Source organism: Propithecus coquereli, unplaced genomic scaffold (assembly GCF_000956105.1).
Source record: "Propithecus coquereli isolate 6110/MARCELLA unplaced genomic scaffold, Pcoq_1.0 Scaffold19, whole genome shotgun sequence".
Classification (NCBI taxonomy): Eukaryota; Metazoa; Chordata; class Mammalia; order Primates; family Indriidae; genus Propithecus; species Propithecus coquereli.
In genome coordinates this window covers 2,799,192-2,818,236 of record NW_012143856.1, presented here as the reverse complement: position 1 = coordinate 2,818,236, position 19,045 = coordinate 2,799,192, and the positions used below count along the sequence as shown (strand labels likewise).

The following is a 19,045-nucleotide window of genomic DNA, read 5'->3' as shown; positions in this document are numbered from 1 at the left end:
CATTCTCAGTCCAGGCAACACTCTCAAGTGCCTGTGTGCTCCACACACTTTGCGGATGCAGAGAGGGTTGAGATGCAGCCTTTACCTCTGAGTAGTTGCAGATACATTTTGCATAACACTGAGAATACAAAAATGAAAAGTGGGGACAATCCAAATTGAATAACGAGATTTATTTTTAATATATTTTAAAATTTGGAATGGTACTACACTTTCAGAAAAGTTGCAAGTCAGAGCAGGACAGAAAACTTTTTGTTTTCTTGACAATTTGAGAGTGACTCACTGACTTGATGTCTTATCATTTCTAAATACTTCCGTGTGTATTTCCCTACAAGTACATTCTCCTACATAACCACAATATAAACATCAAAATCAGAAAATTAACATGGATACATTGCTAACTACTAACCCTCAGACCCCATTTAAGCTGTGCTGATCACGCTAATTATGTGCTTTATAACAAAGGGATCCTGTTGAGAATCACACACTACATTTATTTTCTTCTTAGGGGACTAATGTAAGGCTGGATAATTAGACTCAGATTCCTTATTTATATTCTTTCTTTCACTTTCACAACCTAGACATTTTTCATAGGTCAGTTATGTTATAAAATGTCATTTAATTTCGGATTGTCTGATGTTTCTTCAGGATTACATTCAAAAATGGTTATGCATCTTTGGTAGGTGTGATGGTTTATTTTAGGTGTCACCTTGACTGGACTAAGGGATACCTCAATAGCTGGTGAAGCACTATTTCTGGGTGTGTCTGTGAGGATGTTTCCAGAGGAAATTGGGGTGTGAATCAATGACAAAGATCACCCTCAATGTAGGCGGGCACCATCCAATCGGCTAGGTGCCCAGATACAACAAAAAGACAGAGGAAAGGCAAACTGTCCCTCTCTCTCCTGGAGCCAGGACATCCTTCTTCTCCTGCCCTCAGGCACCAGAACTCCAGGTTTTCCAGCCTGTGGACTTGGGACTTGCACCATTCCCCTCTCGCTCCCCCTGCCTTGGGTTCTCAAGCCTTCAGACTCAGACTGAGATTTATACCATTGGCTTTAACACTATGTGCTAAAAGCCAGGTATGGTGACACGCCTGTAGTTCCAGCACCTCCAGAGAATGAGGCGGGAGGATCACTTGAGCCCAGGTGTTTGAGGCCAGCCTGGGCAATATAGAGGGACTCTGTCCCTACAGTACAACACTCTGTGCTGGGAAGCCCCCATACCTAGATGCCTTCCTCGCCCTGTTTGGGCTCTGACATCCCTGCAGCACAGAGCCCTTTGTGTGAACACTCTGCTCACTCGGCTCAGACTCTGACACCCACTGTGGGGAAGCCCTACTGGGTAGTCACCCTCTTGCTCTATTTGATCTCTGACATCCTGCTCTGGGCCACTGCGCTCTCTCCTTTGGGGACAGAAGCTTACTTTGCCCCAATTCATGGCTTTAGGACTGTATTGTTTGGAAGGGAAGAAAAGGAAGGGGAAGGAGGAAGAGGAAAAGAAGAGGAAGGTCTATTTAAATTCAAAATTTAAAAGAAGAAATAACAATGCCCACTATATATGTGTTTTCTATACTAATGAGAAGTGTGGCTTTTTCTAGGTCTTCCAAAAAGACTAAAATATTAAACATGTTTTTAAACTTTACATTTATTTTCTTCTTAGGGGACTAATGTAACGCTGGATAATTAGACTCAGATTCCTTATTTATATTCTTCTTTGGGGCCAGAAGAAAAGTCTCTTTTAAAATACAATCTTTCCTTTTTTAATATGCCCAGAAGGATTGGAAAATATTGGGAATTAACAATTATTGGTGAAGAGACTAGATTGTAAAGCTATTACAGTTTAAAATAAAGGTCAGCATTTCTCCCTTTAATCATTTCATGCAATTTTGCCCCAAAGGCATTTATCCTTGTCTTTATTCATTGAATTGCATAGTAAACCCTATTAATTTAATCTAGATGAAGTCAAACCATTATTTCTGACTCCATATTATGGTTCTATTGTGGTAATTACTACCAAGCGATCAGTGATTGAGTCTGAAAAATGCATTTAATTATTATTAATTGAATAACCATTGTGTTAATAAAACTGTCCTAGGATATTATATTGGAAATTAATTGAATATAATACATCTACCTTCAAGAAACTATGCCCTAAGGGAGATAATAGAGGAGGAACAATCCTTTCCACTTAGGTAAAGACAATAAATGCTCACTAAATTAAATATTTTCCTAATATTTGGGAGTTGGATGGCTCAGGGAAGCTAAATAACAATTTTATTCATGCAAATTCTTAATATGGCAAGGATCTTAAATTAATCAACAAAGTTAGACAATCTAGTGACTTGTCTGAGAATTTTAGTATCTAAACTGGATTAACAAAATCAGTCTATATAATCAATTAATTACTTTCTTATGGAAAAAGTAGTAACAAGATCAGGTTAAATCAAGGTAAATAACCTAAAGTCAAGAGGCTTAAAAATGTCCACAATTCTATCCCTTTCTTTTTCTTTCAAAACATAAGAAGCCAAGTAATTTTCTTAAATAATAATATAGAATAAAATGTAGGTTTCCTGTCTCTGACTGGCTTGCTTCACATTGTTCCAGGATCTCACCTCGGGATTCTCACTAACCATAACATGGAAGAATTGCAGGGCCTTAATGCAAGCCACAATTCTGGAATTGCCCCATAAATTCACAGCCAAAGAAAGAAGTGGGATGTTTTGCACTTGGTAATGTAAACATAGGGTTTGAAGGAGTTTTCACAATTAAGTACCTCTGCAGAATACACAGAATCCAGGAAGCTAAAATTTCCCACTGAAAAGGAAAGATGACCAAAATACCCAACAATATGTTTAGTGATTCAGCATGACCTTCAAAATACATCTCACTTTTTCTCTAAATGAATGTGTGTGTGTGTTTAAAAACACTAAACAGAGCCTGAAGATAGCTTCAAGGATTCAACCATAGTAGAGGGCATCAAATAACAGAATCAAAAGAAATTGAAGGAAACTGTGAACAAGGATGAAAAGAGCCAGGTCTCTGGAAACAGTCAAGAAGAAAGATTACCCACCGCTGAATGAGGTCCCTATTCAAGTTCTGAGAAGACAGAAAAGCAATAAAGTGATGAGTCAAAGAAAAGCACTTTGCTAAGAGGCAAGAACAACACTACAACACTTTTGCTTTCAGAAGTAAATGATTCTGAGACTTCAAAGAAAACCTTTTTTTCTCCTGTCTTCCTTTTCATTTCTTTTTGTTTAAATCTTTAAGATCTCTGACAGAATTAGGTCTGATACCAGCTCAGAGGACTTCAGGAACCACTGCTTCATGCCCCGTATTTTAAAGCAGACAACATCCTTGTAAGTCCCTGTCCTTCGCTCATCCCCCCAACCAGGGCTCCATCCCCTGGACCATTTCCTAACAGACTCCATTCTGAAACCATGTGAAACAAAAAAGCTTGCCTGAGGAAATAGAGTTCTTTTAAATTTATAGAGCTTAAGGATCTTGAAAGGGGAACTTTTCCAAGCACTCAACTAGGTTAGGAGGGAAGGCAGGGCTGTCTTTCTGAGGCTAGTTTGTGTTCAATTCAGAAATACAAAACTTTGGGGTCCATTTGATAATAGCCAATACTAGTTTAGGAGATTAGCAAAGGGATGCATAGGGAGTTCACACCACTGATTAACCATTCTGAACCCAGAAGTCCAGAGAGTTTCTGAGGTTTTAAATAGATTATATCATGTATAATATCAAATTCTCATACATGTGAAACCACAAATCATCTGACTATGAAGTCTATGATTCTCAATGATGTTAAGAAGTCTTATTTTACCTGTGGTAATCCAGATTATTGTCCCAGTTCTTCACTCCATCCTACAATAAAATAATCCGTTCTTGTTTTGGATCATGGTAATTTGAAGTGCTTCCCATTGTGGGAAGATTATATTTTTGCATCCTATTGGTGTAGGGCTTGGCTATGGGACCTCCTTTGGCCAATGGGATGTGGACAGAGGTGACAGTGTGTTAGTTCTGAGCCAAGGCCTCCTGAGGCATTGCCTGCTTGGCATCCACCTCATGTTCCTTCCTTTCTGTGAGGAAAACATGCCATGGGAAGCTACAGCCAGTTCAGCTTGGGCCTAGAAGGGAGCACATCTGAGCCTGAACCAAAGCCTCAAGTTCAGCCTGGCGCCCCGTGCCTAGCCATCCTGCAGACCCATGTAAATGTTTGTGTGTAAGCCACTGATATGCTGCTTCACAGGCTTGCTTTCAAATTTTACTTCTTAGTATAAATCCTCAAGATCAAATGACATTGTAAATGGCATCATCATCCTTACATTCCAAATTCTCTTTCAAAATAAGTTGCCTCAGAGCTTCCAAATATAAAAATGTAATCAAGTCCTAGATTAAGTTATGTTTTATATCACTTAAAATATCTCATCTTACTTTCTATGATGAATACATGATCTATTACTAGACTCCTCTATTAAAACATCAAATCATTTTACACACAAAAAGTAAGCTACCATACAGCCATTATACAGGAAAACCCCAAATCCTGGGACAACCCAATATCTACCTTCCCTACACCTGTACCTGAGCATCTGAATGAGGAGGGAGAGAACAGGTAGAGAAAATCCACTCTGCTGACTGGTCTCACTTAAGATTTATTGTAACACAGTCAGACAATCCTATGACATTTTTATGGTAAGCTATCTTTTCGTCTTGCCAAGAGAAATCATTTCATGTATGCTCCGCTCTCCTCAGACCTCTAACACCTTCTCTGCTGGCCTCATTCTCAGCTGATGACCTCGCTTCTGAGTTTACTGAAAAAAGAGAGGCAATCTTCCCGCCCCCAACTCCACCTGCCTTGGTGTCTAGACAGTCTTCCTTCTTGTTATAGCATTCAAACAGCCCCTGTGCCTATGTGGGACAACCTCTCACCGCACAGCATCACTGCGGCCCATCCTGGGCTGCCTCCTCAAGAACTTTGCTTCTGCAATCGTGCTCTCTCTTTTCTGCAGCATCAATTCTCACCTCCTTAAGAGATCACATTCCCATCAGCATGTAACATGTGATGTCTCTCCCAAGTTCTCCCCCAGTTATCACTGCTCTTCATCACAAAAATTCTTTAAAACAGACAGTCTCAGCCCTGAGGGTAGCTCACTCCTGTCATTCCAGGGCTTTGGGAGGCCGACGGGGGGGTGGGGGTGCGGTGGGGAATGGCTTGAGGCCAGGAGTTCAAGGTTAAGGGTTGTGGGTGACAGAATGAGACTCTGTCTCTAAAAAACAAACGGCCTATATTTCCTCTTTCCACTTCCTCACCTCCCATTTTCTCTCTCACTCACTCCAATCAGGCTTTCATTCCCACTGCTCCAATGACAGTACTCCATCAGGGTCACTAGGGACCTCTAAGCTGCCAGATCCATGGGTCAATAACATTTACTACTGCTGATTACTCCTTTTTTCTAGAAATGATTTTCACTTGGCCACCAGGTCACCATTCTCTCCCAGTTTCTTCCTACTTTCCTGGACACTTCTCCATCTCCTCTGCAGGCTCCATCTGATCTGACCTTTAAATGTTGGAGTGCCCTAGGGACAGTGTCCTTTACTCTCTTTGGTTATCTATCATACCATTTCTAGGTAATCTTAACCAAACCCAAGATCATCTACTTGCAGATGAATCCAAATTTATATATCGTCTAAGCTCCAAACTTAACATATCAGTTTGTATGTCTAACAAACATCTCAAACCAGACATGTCCAAACCAAACTCTTAACTTCTGTAACCTGCTTCTTTCTCAGCTCCCCCATCCCAATAATGGGAACTCTGATCAACCAGCAGCTCAGCCCCAAACCTGGCTGTCATCCTGATATTTCTCTTTCTTTCACCCCCCATATCCAATCAGCAAAACCCACTGGCTCTGTCCTCAAATTACCTCAAATCTGATAACTCACTATTTCCACCTCACCACCTTCCATGCCCTCTCACTTCCATTTGGGTGCTGGTTGGCACAGGCAGAGACGGGGGCAGAGAAAGGCACAGTATTACTTCCCTAATCCCTCTTTGGTTCAGGCCTGCATCTCCAGAGGTGGCTGCATCCCACCACTCCACAGGCCCCTCTTGCATGGCCCCAGCCAGCACTGGGCTCCTCTGTGACACTACTCCTTCCTCCCTTCGCCCTCTCAGCCCTTGGGGTACTATCACTTTCTCTCTTTTGCCTTGCTATTCATGCCTCTGTAAACTTCAAAGGCATTCTCTTCATTTGAATCATCTGAGAGTGAAGTTCTTTTCCTGCTGGGCCCCTGATTGGCACACTATCTAAAATATCATTCCTCTTTACTCTTCATTATCCCTTTAACTATTTTTTTCTTAGTATATACTATTACATTTGTTATCTGGTCCAAAAACAATAGATGCTGGCATAGATGCAGAAAGAAAGGAATGCTTATACACTGTTGGTGGAACTGCAAATTAATATATCCTCTATGGAAAATAGTTTGGAGATTCCTTGAAGAACTAAAAGTAGACCTACCATTCAATTCAGCAATTCCACTACTGGGTATTTACCCAAAGGAAAATAAGTCATTTTATCAAAAAGACACCTGCACTCAAATATTTATTGCAGCAGAATTCGGAATTGCAAAGATGTGGAATCAACCCAAGTGCCCATCAATTCATGAGTGGATTAATAACAATAAAAAAAGAAGAATTAATACCTTTTGCAACAATCTGGCTGAAACTGGAGAGCATTATCCTAAGTGAAGCATCCTAAGAGTGGAAAAACAAACACCACATATACTCATTATTAAATTGGAACTAACTGATGAGTGCACAAGTGCAGAGGGAAGCAAAACTCAGTGGAGAACAACCAGGAGGGAGGGAGGAGAGGGGGAGGGGAATAAAACAACCCAATTGGTATTATGAACACTATTTGGGCGATGGGCACACCTGTAGCCAGGACTCAAGCATTGCAAAAATGATCCATGTAGCCTAAAACATTTGTACCCCTTTAATATTTTGAAATAAAAAAAAGAATGAAGGACACTTACTATATGACTCTCTACACTTAAATTTTTTGAACCCATGAATATATTACCTATCCAAATATCAAATATTTGTTTATTTATTTATTTATCGCTTTTTTTTTCTTTTTCCCCAACTAATACAGATCCAGGAAAAGATATCAAATTTAAATATCTGGAAAAATTTTTTTCCCAATATAAATTGTATGAGTCCCGTATTTTGTATTTTTTAATAAAACTGATTTTGCCTAGTAAAAAAATAAAAAAAATCCTTTATTAAAAACATTTTTGTGTCTTAAGTTTATTTGCTTTGGCAGCTTTAAATCCTAATATACACATCTGAATTATCTTTGTAATAACTCATTGGTTTCTCATATAAATTCCAAGGCATATCTGATTGTCATTGCGATTTGAATCAGTTTTTTCCCTGAGGAAACAAAAATCAGAAAGGCTTTAGGATTAATTATATGCTTAAACATTTATTAACTCCCCCAAAAGATACTAAAATGAAATGTGTAGCAACTGTTGCCTCAGTGTTCTAAATAAATTTACCTTTTAGGAATGTCCTTGGCTTTGGCAGGATTTAAGGAACGTGCAAATTGTGGGGAAATTCTTATGAGATTTCAAAAGGAACAAGAACACCATGCTATAAAACGTAAGAAAGGAAACCAATATTTTTTTCAGAAGCAAGTTTCTTCATGAAAATAAAAGAAATATAATTTAATTTGCTTTTTTTTTGTCAACTCTGGTTTATTTGGTTGCTTTTGTTTATTTATTGGCTTGGAAGGTTTTGGCTCTTGGGCCTTTGGACTAAGGCCTGGGGAACTCTGAGCTTTATTGCCCTTGACTTGCTAAGTGGTGTAGGGAAAGTTGCTACATCTTTTTATATTTGTGAATCCCCAAGATAAAGAGTATTATACTACTTACTTTTTAGAAAGGGCTTGAGTTTTTACGTGAAAAGCTAAACAATATTTCATACTACAGAGAGCAAGTAGAGAAAATGAGAGTGGGGCTGAGGGACAGATTGCTCACCTTCCCTGGACTTGCTGGGTGCCTATGCCATTCAGGGCTGGCTTCACAAGCTCACACCACGTGTGGCTTTGGGACATCACTTTTTCTTCACCCTCTCTCTTCCTCCTCCAGTTCCTTTGCTGACTCCCTTTACTTGACTCGGCCCCGAGTGCAGGGATTCTCCAAAGTTCTGTCTCCACACTCTTCTCTTCTTGTGTTACCGGGGTGCTGGAGCCGTCTTTTTCACTCCCAAGGTTCCAGCCAAATATCCAAATATCAATCGGACATCTGGACCTAGGTGCCCCATAGGTACCTCAAACTCAACACTTCCCAAATCAAGCATGTCTTCCAGCTCTCTACCAAAATGTGCCCCTTTCCGGGCTCCTTGTGTTGATTGACAGCATCACCTTCTGAAAGTCAGTGAAACCAGGAATGTTTTCATTTCCTTTGCCTCCCACATCCAAGGAATGACTATATGTGTTGTTAATACTATCGCAAATGACTTCAATTCCTTCACTCCCCATATCTGATAAGTAGCCATAGTCTGTTTATACTACCTGTAAATGTTTCCAATTCTTCTCTCCCTTCTCCATTCTATCTTCTCCTGCCCTTGTTCTGACCTCAGCATCTATTGCATCAGCCAGCTAACTGGCCTCCTTGCCTCCTTCTCTCTTCATTCCCTCCTGCACATAGCTGCCGGAGTTGTTTTCTAAAACAAAAATTAATTAATTAATGGATGACAGGGTCTCTGTTGCCCAGGCTAGAGTGTGGTGGCATCATCGTAGCTCACTGCAACCTCAAATTCCTCAGCTCAAAGCCATCCTCCTGCCTCAGCACCTCTAAATGCTGGGATTACAGGCATGAGCCACTGTACCTGGCCCACAAATGTAGTAATAATGATTCTTTGCTGAAAAACCAATGACTCCTGCAGTGGAGTCTGGCTGCAGTCTAATTTTCTGCCAGCACTGCTTTCCCCCCGCCCCACCCTCATGTAATTCACGTGTGCTGTATCCTGCTTACCAATCACACTGTCAACTCCCACGGCCCCACGTTTGTTTGTCTTTCTGTAATGGCCTACCTACCTTTCTACTTGGTCAAATTATACCAATCTCTCAAAGTCCAGGTTTGTTGGAAAGACATACAGAATAAACATACTCTGTTTAGAACATAGCAGGACTTAATAAATATTTTTTGGGCTAAATTAAATTAAAAAGAAAATACAAAAACTTTATGGTTCAAATAAAGGATAGGGGATTATTTTGTTAGCTGAGAGATATAACTGAATTTAACTTCAATGTGAGTCAAGTCTATATTGTCCATCTTCTCCCCTTGTCATCCTAATTTCCTGTCATTGGTGTGGCCTGCCTTGGGCAACTCTCCCCTAGACTCCTACCTAAAAAGAATTTCCATATATTTTTTTTTCACTAAAAACAATATCACATTGAGCATATTTTTGGGGCTACTTTTGCAAGTATATCTGCAGTGTAAATTCAAGCACTTAAAATGCTGAATAAAAAGGAACATGGATTAAAACATTTGATACATGTCGCTGAATTGTAGCAACTACCCTCATACCAAAGATGTATAAAAATGTCTGGTTTCCATGCCCTCACCGAAAGTATTATCAAACTTAGATTTTTATTTTATATTATCATTTATTTTATGTTTTAGAGACAGAGTTTCTTTCTGTCATCCAGGCTGGAGTGCAGTGATGCAATCATAGCTCACTGCAGCCTTGAATTCCTGAGCTCAAGTGAACTTCTTGCCTCAGCCTCCTGAGAAGCTGAGACTACGGGTGTGCACCACCTTGCCCCAGCTAATTTTTTATTTTCATTTCTGTAAGAGACAGCATCTTGCCATGTTGCCCAGCCTGGTCTCAAACTCCTGGCCTCCAGTGATCCCCCCAGCTTAGCCTCCCCAGTGGCTGGGATTATGGGCGTGAGCCACCTTGCTCAACTTGGCCAATTATACACATGAAAATGTTATATTGGTTTACATTTTTCTAATCATTAATGATGTTGAGCATCCTTCCATATGTATATTGGTCATTTATATGTCTTTCTATGTGCCTTCCCTGTTCATGTCCTTTTGTTCAATGTTCTGTTGGGTTCGTCATCTTTGTCTTTATTGATTATAACTGTTCCTGGTAAATTTAGTAAATTAGCCATTTGTCTACAATATGGATTGTGAAGCATATTCCAAGTTTACCAATTGTCTTTTGATTTTGTACATTATTATTTTTTATTGCATAGAAAATTTTAAATCTTTTTATAGCTAAATTTATAAATCTTATTCATGCTTCTAACTTCTGTATCATTCTTTAAAAAATCTTCTCCATTCTAAGATTATGGAATGTTTCTTCAAGCATTATTATAGTTTCTTCTTCAAAGTTTAAATCTTTGATCTGTATGAAATTTACTCTGGTGTAAGAAGTGAGATAGGGATTCATCTTCATTTTTTTCCCAAGTTGTTACTAATTATACATCAAATTCACTTTTTTATATGAAACCTGTCTTTCATTTCCTTTTTGCTACTGCTACTGATATATCACTGTAATAGGAAAATTCCCTCATTTCCAGAAATTTTTTTTCATTTTTTTTTAAATTTCAGAATATTATGGGGGTACAAACATTTTGGTTACATAAATTACTTTTGTAATGTTTGAATACTCTTTTCCTCACTGCTCTGAAATGTAGCTTTTATACTAAATTCTGATGTATAGTTAAGTATATTTCTGAACTCTGTACAATTAACTTAGAGAAAATTTATGGTGCCCAAAACCACTAGCTTAGATCTTGCATTAAACCAGTGTTACTCCGGATGCAGATATGTTAGTAGACATAAATTTCACAGTCACAAAAGTCAGGTGAGCAATGATGTAAATTTGTTTCCGTACAACTGAACCTAGCTTAGCCCTTGAGCCCCCAGGTCTATTCTGTTGCAGAACACTTCATTCTGCCAATTCAGATATCTCTGTCTTCCATGGGTGATGCAAGACCTGGGAGTTGGGGATGAGACAGCTTCTCTCATGCAGAGTTTGCGAGGGGAGTGAATCTCATTGATATCCATCTTCTGTCTTCTCCTGTTACCTATAAAATATAATTCAACCTGTTTCCTCAAAACTATCTGAGATTTCTCTTAAAGGCCCACTCCAGTGCCATAGATTTGGAACCTGGGACAGTTGTGGAGAACACTTCTTGGAAATTCATATCAATTACTTGTTTTCTTGCTCTCTTTTTCTTTTTTTTTCTTGCTCTCTTTTTCCAATTGTCTTCTTTTCTCCAACCTGTGAGATTTGCCTCTGGTTTTAGGGAGGCGGCAGTGGCTGTGGTAAGAGGAGGAAAAAGGCTCACACGTCACCCTGCAATCTTTCCAACTCCATTGTTTATAGCATAAACTTTGACTATAGTGTAAACTTTTTGTTCAGATCTTTGGAAATTGAGCTGAATTTTTGGAACCAAAACAATTTTTTTGTTGTTGTTTCTCAAGAGCCTAATTTACAAATCAAAATATCTTAGCTTTCATTATGATCATTTATGTTACGAATTTTAAGATCCTATTTTGGAACTTATGGACAAGAATTTGAGTCTTTGTTCTCACTGCAGCAGGAAGAGTAATGGGCACAAAAAAGCCCTGGGGGAAGGATGCCTGGGAACAGCCTTTGTTAACATCTCAAACTATCTGAACACTGAGTCCTTGATCTGGCACCTAGACCCCTGACTCCCTCTATGTGATCATACCCTTGGTCTTGGATCCCTCTCAACTAGCTTCTCTCTGTTCCTGGTTCTCTTGGTTCCTTTCCTCTGGTCTTGCTTAGTCCTTGTCTTTTTTGATTTTTTGTAAATCATATTGTGTGTGACATTTATTTATTTATTAATTTTTTAAAATTGACAGATAACATTGTATGTTTTTATCAAGTAAAACATGATGTTTTGAAGTATGTATGCATTCTGGAATGGTTAAATCTAACTGTATAACAAATGCATTACCTCACATCACATGGTAAGAGCACATAACATTCACTCTTTTTACATTTTTCAAGAATACAATATATCATCGTTAACTATATCACCATCCTGTACAGTAGATCTCTTGAAATTTATTCCTCCTATGTAACTGTAGTTATGTATCCTTTGACCAACATCTACCCATAGCCCCCTGCCCCCTTAACACCCTAGCCTCTGGTAACTACCATTGTACTCTCTACTTCTATGTGATCAATGTTTTCAGATTTTCCATGAGTGAGACCATGTGGCATTTGTCTTTTTGTGCCTGGCTTATTTAACTTAACATAGTGTTCTCCAGGTCCATCCATGTTGTTGCAAATGGCAAGATTTCATTCTTTTTTTCTGACAGAATAGTATTTCATGTGTATATATACTATATTTTCTTTATCCCTTCATCCATTGAAGGGTACTTAGATTGTTTTCATATCTTTGGGAATGTGAATACTGCTGTGATAAACATGGAAGTACAGACATCTCAACTTACTCATTTAAATTCCTTTGGATATATAACCAGTAGTGGGATTGCTGGATCATATGATAGTTCTGTTTTTAATTTTTGGAGGAACCTGCATAACATTTTCCATACTGGCCATACTAATTTCCATTCCCACCAACAGTGCATGAATGCTCTTTTCTCCCTGTCCTCACCAACACTTGTTATCCTTTGTCTTTTTGATAATAGCCATTCTAGCTATGGTGAGGTGATATCTCACTGTGGTTTCGATTTGCATTTCCCTGATGATTAGTAATGTTGAGCATTTTTTAGCAGGGCCCCTGTGCAGTGCTGGTCTCTGGGGCTGTGGGCTTTGGGTATAACCCAGCACTGAGTCAGCCTCTGGGGCCAAAGATTCTGGTTTTGGTAGTCCAATGGCTAAAGCAGTAATGGGCTTAGGGATGTTGCCAGCCACCATAACCTGAATCTCTGGACAGGCTTAATGCTGAAGGAAGTACCCAAACCATGTCCCTATCGCCTTTTGGCTGGGGTTCTGCCTAGCTTCCCTCACCACCAATCGTCCCAGGGATCAGAGTTCCAGAATCTGCCCTCTTTGGCTATGCCATCATTTTGATTGCAGAGCTGTTTACCTTCCAAATTTTTGCCTACTCTCTCCGCTGGGAGCTTGCTAATATAGTTCTCTATCTGCCTGTTGTGGAAGTTGCTGGATCTTCCCAGATGGCCACATACCATCACCCAGCTGCCCTGCCTGACAGGACAGTAGACAGAGTGTTCTGCTGTGGGAAGCAGGGGTGTGGGGTGTGTGCGTGGGAGAAAGGGGCAGTATGTGAGGAGGTCACCAAAGACAGTTATTGCAAAAAAAGGCCACATGGTCAGAAGGTGGATTGTCAAGAATAAAGCATCACAATGTTGCCCAGTTGAGCTTTGACTAGCTTAAAAGGTTTGGTCTGTGATTCCTTATGGATGATTGCTTTGATGTATGTCTTAATCTATTTGTGCTGCCATAAAAAAATATCTGAGACCGAGTAATTTATAAAGAACAGAAATTTAGTTCTCATAGTTCTGGAGGCTGGGATGTCCAAGATCAAGGTGCCAGCAGGTTTGGTGTCTGGTGAGGGTGTCTCTGCTTCCAAGATGGCGCCTTGAATGTTGCTTCCTCCAGAGGGGACAAACTGTTTCTTCACATGGAGGAAGAAGAGAAGAAAGAACCCATTCTCTCAAGCCTTTCTCAGGCCCTAATCTTGTTTATGAGGCTCTTCCCTCATGACTTAATCACCTCCTAAAGGCCCCACCCCTTGATACTATCACATTGGTGATTAAGTTTCAAATTATGAATTTTGAGGGGCACATTCAGACCACAGCCATGCACTTCTGTAGTTAGTAACTCTTTTTCATGACATTATCCTTTTCCCTACCATTTAATCTCCTATCCCTGAATATTCTTCAGGTTTAACTCTGAGTCTTTAGTCATCACAGGGATCTTCTTTCATATCAGGAGGTAGTTATTGTCATCATTTTTTTGTGCCATAAGTGGTTCTTATTCTCCAGGCTTGTGTAAATGACCAGGGATCTAAAAATCCATTTTCTCTGACAAGTTGTTTATGCTTGTTCTCATATTTGCCATTCAGTAAAAGGCCTTTAACACAGAGGTTTTAATTTTCAAACAATAATTAGGAAAGAAAGCACTTCATGTGGGGGAAGAAGATTTCAGGGAAATTGCACCATTTTCCTCCTTAGTCCAACAATATGTTGCTAAATCAGTAAGTTAAAGGGGTTGCAATTTCTCCAAACTAAATAATTTCTTTTCCAAATTCTACCTTTTTAAAAGTGAGATTCACTAGGAAAATTTCGTCTTTTAGAGCAAGTCTAGGTTTTATTTATTTATTTATTTTGCCTCAGCTGCTTCACTAACTGAAAACAAAACAAAACAAAACACACATGGAGTAGAAGCTTTAAGCAAGTATGTTCTCACACTGGAAGAACACGAGACCCACTTGAGACCCACCTGGATTGTTTCAAGTGGCTCCATATTTTGTGTTCCCCATTAAACTTCCTGAAATGTTCCCATAGGAAGCTCACATTTATGAACTTTTTAAGTAACTAGGAACTCTAAATCCTGATAAAGTAAAAGATTTGGCAGGAACTTTTCAGATATGAGGGCGATTTCTCTGCAGGGTATGTCTGTTGGATAGCTGGATGGTATCCCTTTCCTAACCACAAAGCAGTTGGTCCCCGACTTGGAGAAGAACAGAATAGTGACCATTACTCACTGATGACTTTGTTGGGAGGAAAATAATGGTTTGTGGAGTTTTTGTCATCATAACAGATTGGATATCCTGAAAACCTCTCAATACATTTCTCAAACACCGAGAAATGATGAATCAGATATAGCATATATTCTTTAAAATATTGAGCTCACAAGAAAACAGGGGACACCAAAAGTGCTGAGATGATGCTGTTACTAGTTCCCAGTCCTGCCTGGAGGGCATTTGGTGATCTTGGTGATCAAGAGATTCGAGTTTCTGACATGCGGGGACTAGAGGCAAGGCTTCAAGCCATGCAAAGTGGGGAGGTGGAACCAAGGTTCTGCAAAATGATGAGGATCCTCACAAGGCCATGCCACCACAAAAAAGATGCTCAGGCAAAGGGAGATGGCAAATGACATTGTCTGTTTCACCTGGGCTCTGGGTAGGAAAAAGTATTCAGATTCTGCCTATACACGGTTCTGAGGTTTAATTTATACAATCTGAGTGGTCAGAAACTCCAAGTCAAGATAGTCACATGAAGTGGTCTAGTTGGATAGCACTTCTGCCACCCAGTAGCTCGAGAAAATGAAGAAAACCTCTCCTGGCAGCCATGTGCTCACCAGGGACTCCCTGCCCTGCCTGGTCTAGGGCCACTCCATGGTGGGGAGGGGAGCACAGCCTTGGTCCCTGCCCCAAGGGGCCAGGAGCTCGGGGGCCTGGAGCTGGCCTTACTTGCCATCCTCCTGCAGTGATGTGGGTTGTGCTTGGTGACCCAGAACCCGGAGAGGAGACAGTCTTCCCCAGGTGTGGGGGTAGAGGGAGCCACCTGCCTCCAGGAGTGTGGAAGGCAGGTGGAGCAGTCTCCTCTTGGTCAGGGGGAAGCTAGTCTCCTCTAGTTTTGTGGGAGTTGAGGGTGATGACTCAGTCTGGGCATTTTCTCATGTGGGGGTGGACTTGTCATTTCCTGCTGATGGAACTGATTCTGGACAGAGGTGGGAGTAGCCCCTCAGTGTAGCCAGTATGCCTCTCCCCTCTCCCAGTCCTCTCTCAGGACTCTGCCCTCTCCTACGAGGGACACACGGAGGAGGAGGAAAGTATGGCCTTCAGGCTTCTGACGGCCTGGTCCTGTGAACCAATGACCTTTGAAGATGTTACACTGGGTTTCACCCAGGAGGAGTGGGGACTGCTGGACCTCAGACGGAAGTCCCTGTACTGGGAAGTGACGCTGGAGAACTACAGGAACCTGGTCTCCACGGAACATCAGCTTTCTAAGCCAGATGTGGTATCTCAGTTAGAGGAGGCAGAAGAGTTTTGGCCCATGGAGAGAGGAATTCCTCAAGACACTTTTCCAGAATATCCTGGGCCTTGGCTTCACCCTCAATTGGATCCTCTTCCTGCTAAGAGTCCCCTGATGAACACTACAGTTGTTGAGGGCCTCATATTGAACCAGGAGTGGCTGGTCCACTGAATGCCCAGATCCAGGCCCTGTATACTGAAGATGGGGGACCTGAGCCCCCAAACCTTCAGGGAGCCAGTCCAATAGCTGGGCAAGCATCCTGACCCTGAGGCCACTCACCAGAGGTTCTGACAGTTCCATTATGAGGATGTGACAGGTCCTGAAAAGGCCCTGGCCCAGCTTCGTGAGCTGTGCCACCAGTGGCTGTGGCCCGAGGTGTACTCCAAAGAGCAAGATGCTGGAGCTGCTGGAGCTGCTGGTGCTGGAGCAGTGCCTGGGCACACTGCCTGGGAAGCTGAGGACGTGGGTAGAATCGCAGCACCTGGAGGACTGCAGGAGCTAGTGGCCCTGGTGGAGGATGTGACCTGCATATTTGAGGAGGAAGCACTGTTTGCACAGCCTGCCCAGGACCTGGCCTGCTGTCTTGAGGTCACTGCCAGGCAGGAGGGGGAAGCAGGAGGAGGACACAGCACCAGTGATGGTGCTTCCAAGGAGCCAGTGACCTTCCAGGATGTGGCTGTGGACATCAGCTGGGAGGAGTGGGGGCTGCTGGGCCCAACACAAAAGACCAAGTACCATGACATGATGCTGGAGACCTTTGGTCACCTGGTCTCTGTGGAGTGGGAGGCTATGTTGGAAAGAAAACAGTTAACTCCAAATTTCGACATTCCTGAGCAAGAACCAGCCCATAACCTGAAAGTGTAAGAATTCTCAAGGGATTGTGCCACGTCCTCTACCTCAGATGTCTTATAGGCTGGAATTCTGGAAGTTCCAGACACAGTGTTGAAACAAGTGGAGTCCACTCTGGAGAAAGTCCTCCCTCAAAAGGAGCACTGTGAAAACCCTGGGACCCAGGAAAACACTCATCTTGATACAAGCCAAGTTTTGCTCCAGAAAATTCCTCCTAGAAAACTTTTGCACAAACGTCCTCACAGGTTAAAAGCATGACACGTAATTCACATGTACAATTTCATCAGAAGGGCTGTGAAAGGGACAGAGCCAGGAAAAGCAGTAGTTGTAGGACAACCTTCAGCTGAGTGCTAAGCAGATTATATTTGTAAGAATTCCCAGGGGAAGCCAAGTTTGCTGATGTAGTGAATGTGGTAAAATGTTCTGGAACCTGAGATACTCTTCTGTGCATAAAAAACCCACACTGGACAGAGGCCCTACGTTTGTCAGGACTGTGGGAAAGTGTGTGTTCGAGATAAGCCCTACCCATGTCAGGTCTGCAGAAAAGCCTTCCCCAGAGCTCCCACCTCATCAGGCAGCAGAGGACTCACGCTGGGGAGTGCTCCGTACGCGTGCAGCAGATGCGGAAAGGCCTCCGCCCAGAGCACGCACCTTATCAGGCACCAGAAAATCCACCACAGGACAAAGTGGAAGAAGTAACAGCTCACCTCATAGCCCTCAAATGAATTGAAGAAACATTGCCTTTTCAACTGGATCCTGCAGTACAGCATACATGGTTCTGGGTGGGAATTGGGACTGAATGTGAAAGAGAAGCATTGAGCGAGGACATTCCCAAGATCGAAGGACAGCCAGCACATAATGAATAAATAACAAAATGAGTGGGGAGTTGTCGTTAACATATTTGTTGGAGAAAAGGTTTAATTTTTCAGTCAGTTAATTTGCTATTATTGCTTCATTCATTTAGTCATAAAAAGTGATATTAGTGGAATCTGAAAATGCTTATAATAAGTTATAAAGGTTGGTAATTAATAATCTGTGCACTGATATTATATCCATGGTAAAGTATTTACGTGTATGGATAAAGACTAAGAGAGAACGTGGATAAATAAACTACGTATTTCTGTATAGAAAAAAAGAAGAGTGAGAGTTAATAAAAACAAGAAGCAACATGATTAGAGCCTCCCAAAAGGTCAAAAAATGAAAATATTTGAAGGATGGACATATAACTCGGACTTAGGGGGGGTGGGGGGGCAAGGGCAACATACGTAACCTAAACATCTGTACCCCCATAATATGCTGAAATAAAAAAAAATGAAAATATTAAGTACAATGTATTTTATTCAAAGTTATTAAAACAGTAAAATATAGATTAAACAATGACAATGGAATAATATACTACTAAAAATACCTGGAAGATTCAAAAGAAGAAACAAATAAAAATTCTGGAAATAAAAATATAACCACTGAATGAAAACTTGGTGTATAGGATAAATGGCAGGACACAGTCGGAGAAAGAATGAGCGAATTGTGAGATAACTCAAGAGGATTATGTAGAATGTAGTACAAAGAGATGAAAAAAGGAAATACGAAAGATAGGCTAAAACATATGGAAGATAAGATGTGTAGGCCAAACATACATTTAGAAGGTATTTCATTCCATTCATAGGTATTGTACTCAAAAGGAATGAAAACATGTCACAAAAAGATTTGTATAAGAATGTTCATAGCAGCCTTACTAGCAAAAGCCAAGAACTAAAAGCAACTCCAATGTCTATCTGCTGGAGAATGGATAAACAAACTTTGGTATATTCATGCAATGGATTGTATTCAGCAATAAAAAGGAATGAACTATTAATGCACATAACCACATGGATGAATCCCAAAAATGTTATGTTGTGAGAATGAAGCCAGAGACAAGGGAATGCATACTATATGATCCTGTTTATGTGAAGTTATAGAAAAGGCCAATCTAATCTATGGTGGTTGCCACAGGGGAGGGGCATGAAGAACTTTCTGGGATGATAGTAACATTCTATATCTTGTTTTGGGTGTTGATAACTTGATCTTATGCAATTATTGAAACTCATGAACTGAAAATGTGTGATATGTAAATTTTATTGCTGGTAAATTATTTCCCCCAACCCCAAATTAAAAGTTGAAAAGTGA

General features: G+C 40.9%; 1 pseudogene; it reads left to right on the top strand.

The window, feature by feature from the left end:
- Positions 1-15,789: 15,789 nt before the first annotated feature.
- LOC105809096 lies at positions 15,790-17,137 on the top strand (annotated as a pseudogene).
- Positions 17,138-19,045: the final 1,908 nt, after the last annotated feature.